The sequence below is a fragment of the Octodon degus genome, unplaced genomic scaffold (genome assembly GCF_000260255.1).
Source record: "Octodon degus isolate 3935 unplaced genomic scaffold, OctDeg1.0 scaffold00007, whole genome shotgun sequence".
In the NCBI taxonomy this organism is placed as follows: domain Eukaryota; kingdom Metazoa; phylum Chordata; class Mammalia; order Rodentia; family Octodontidae; genus Octodon; species Octodon degus.
The window spans coordinates 3,803,502-3,806,701 of NW_004524583.1; the positions used below are offsets into that span (position 1 = coordinate 3,803,502).

The 3,200-nt window shown below is 37.1% G+C and overlaps 1 non-coding gene across 1 annotated transcript; it reads left to right on the forward strand.

Annotated features, from left to right (window-relative positions):
• Positions 1–2,479: 2,479 nt before the first annotated feature.
• On the forward strand, positions 2,480–2,584 carry LOC111813402. The gene has a single exon (XR_002818681.1). It is a non-coding gene; the product is annotated as a U6 spliceosomal RNA (small nuclear RNA).
• Positions 2,585–3,200: the final 616 nt, after the last annotated feature.

Genomic DNA, 3,200 nt, shown 5'->3' on the forward strand with positions numbered 1-3,200 from the left:
TTTCAGTGACCTCTTTCTGACCTGTGCTGTTTCATTATCCAGATGCGACTAGAGAGTGGTTGCTTATACAATAGCATTTCTTTTTTCTTCAGCTGTTTGGATGTTTTCTCTTTTTTTATTTTAATTTCAGTAATTAATCTATTTTGAATCATTACATTATTTCCAATCATCTTGTGTATTTGTTCCACTTAAATGTGTATACACATACATACAACAATATTGCTTTAATTTTCCAAGCTTTTAAATGCCCTAATTATGATTTTGATAAATGAAATGGTGATTAACACTCTGCTAATGAGGCCCAGGCCTTTATTTTGGCCTCCTTTACCTCTGGCAGTGATGTTCTGCAGCTCTCTAGCCTGTGCCCAGCCCTGCTCCTTACTCCTCACACTCTGGCTTGCACCTCCTGTTCTTGGCTTGACCCAGCTAAGTGGAGTGAAGCACCCCTGCTCTGCACACCACTTGTTCAGGACATGGGTGTTCACACTCCTTTTTAACAAGGCAAACAGCAGCCCAAGACAGAAGTGAAATCAGTCACTGAAGTAAAGATGTAGTCTACTGGATTGAATTTGGCTCCCATAATCATGAAAGAGAACCATTTCAGGTCCATTTCCTGATTCCTTCTTATTTTTAAAGGAGATCATTAAGGGCCAGGGATTCACACAAGTCATGAAATCTCTGAAGTCAGCCGCCTCTATACCAAGACCTCCTTGTTCTTTCATACTTTCCATGGACACATGATGGTCTGTGAGGTTAACATTCATGTTTTAATTTGAGAGGATGGATGGTTAATTGGGGAAGAGATGTTGATTAGAAATTCTTTATTTAAAAAAAATTGGTGATACATTTTCTTTATTTTGAATGTTAAGTTTTCTTTTACACAGACAATGTTGTCAAGCCAATGTAACAGACTTATACTCTTACCTACCGGATGAGGCCAAGTATGTCAATACTATTTGCTTCTGGTGTCTTTACAGATTCTTATAGCACTTATCACCATGATAGATTAATTACCTATATTTATTCATTAAAAGTTAAATCTGTTAGCTTGCAATTTTCATCAGTGCTATAAACATAAAGTAATACTTTGGTTCATGAGTGCTTTTGCTCATGAACAATTCAATTCACAAACAGAAATATTTGGCAAAATTTTGCTTTTTTCCCAAAATCGACATCAGGTAATAAAGTCAACTGCAGCCATCTTCTCCAGAGCCATGGAATGAAATAAGTTCATGAACCAATGTTCCACTCTATTTATTAATGGCATAATTAACATTACAGTGAATACTATTCAGTTTTTTTAAATGTCCATATTTCCAAGATCTACAGCTTGGAATAGATTCTACAGAAAATGCATTGCCTAAAAATAGCAATAGTTCTTTTGTGTCTGTTAGGTAAGTTTTGAACAAGAATCATATTTTATTCCTTATGCTGAATAATTGCTACAGTACCTTTATTCACACTAGTAGTTTTCAAACTACCAGAAAAGAGCCTATCATTTAAAGTGCAAACATATTTGTGTAGCACTCAGGGATCGCCACAATGCACAAATTACCTCTACATTCTAAACACATGGAATCACAGCTAGATGTCCAGTTAACATCATGCCATATAAACTGGGGTTAACTATAAAATGTAGTATTAATTGTCATTTACATAATCAGTCAACTCCCTCTCATCTATTCTCCTCTACATTAGCAATCATCAGATAATTATTGTAAGTTTTCCTTTTGGATTACTAGCATGGTAGGAGGTCAGATGTGTTAAATGACTAAATGGAATGGAAGTAGGATCTATTTTAAGACCTATTGTACTTTATTTTTTTTCTCAACTACAGCATTAACACCAGTGCTTTTTCTTATCACATAAAGTGATCTTCATTGATATTTCTCATACAAATATGAAATATAATGATTCCAAATTCCTGAAAGACATTCCCATTAAACACCTAAACCATAGATGGATTTTTTTAATATACTTAGTATAGGGCCTACAGGGTCTCATTACATAGATCAGACTTGTAGTGATTCTCCTATTTTCAGCCTGCCAAGTGCTGGGATTATAGGCATATGCCACCATGCCCACTCTCAATCACCCTCTCAGTGCAACCTCAGTATGGGGCTGGCCCTGCAGGCTAGGGATCGAACCTCCATCCCTGCGCTCGGCCTAAGCAGGTGCTTTAGTTCCCTGAGATATCTGGCTGGCCCATTAGATGGATTTTTGAATAAATATTTGTGTTTATTCAAGACAAACTTTCAGCCCATGCTGATGTCATTAGAAGAACCGATTTCCAGAGGAAAATTGATAGCTACTTTGGCCTGTTTCCTCCTGTTACAACACTTTATTCACTCCTATGTTCACACTTCAGTTGTAATATAATTGTTCTAGATTACAATACTCAGAATCCTAGTCTTGCTTGCATTTCTGGCACATCCGAGTCCTTAAGATGGACACCTCATTCCAACAAATTCGCAGTATTGTGCTCGCTTTGGTAGCATATATACTAAAATTGGAATGATACAGAAAAGTTTAGCATGGCCCCTGCACAAGGATGACATGCAGATTTCCAGTCTTTGCCATTTGACGATTTAGTACCTAGTACTTCATTTACCTGAAAGGTCATTCAAAAGAAACTTTTTTTAGTATTGTTAATAAAACTTTTAATGACATTGTTTCACTTTATTCCCTATACCTAAGCAGACCTATTCTAGATTTCCCTTCTCTCTGCCTTTCCGATTGATTGTCTTGCCACATCAGTGTTCATGAATTACCAAATGCTGCTGCTTATCACAAGTCCAAACCCTTCTCTGTTTCAGATATTGCAAAGCATAGCTCCACCCACAGCCATATTCCATCTACTCTAATTTCTCTATGCCACATGGCTTCCACTTTGCTAAGCAGAGTCATTTCTCTGTCATTTTTTTCTAATCCCATTTTTTGTGTGATGGATTTTGAAGACTGAACCCTGCCTGTGTCTCAAGCATGCTGAACAAGTACTCCAAGCCTGACCTACATCTCCAGTTTGGTCTATGTGTTCTTGTGTTTTGAGCTCAATATACATCCAGCTGTCTATAGCCTTGTTTCTTCCTCATTCTTCAAGACAAAGTTCTTATTTTTCATCTTGTGGAAGAACTCTTCTTTCTCTTTCAGCCTGACCTCTACTCAGAAGCTGATGGGTCTTTTGACCTCTCGCTGTAAGT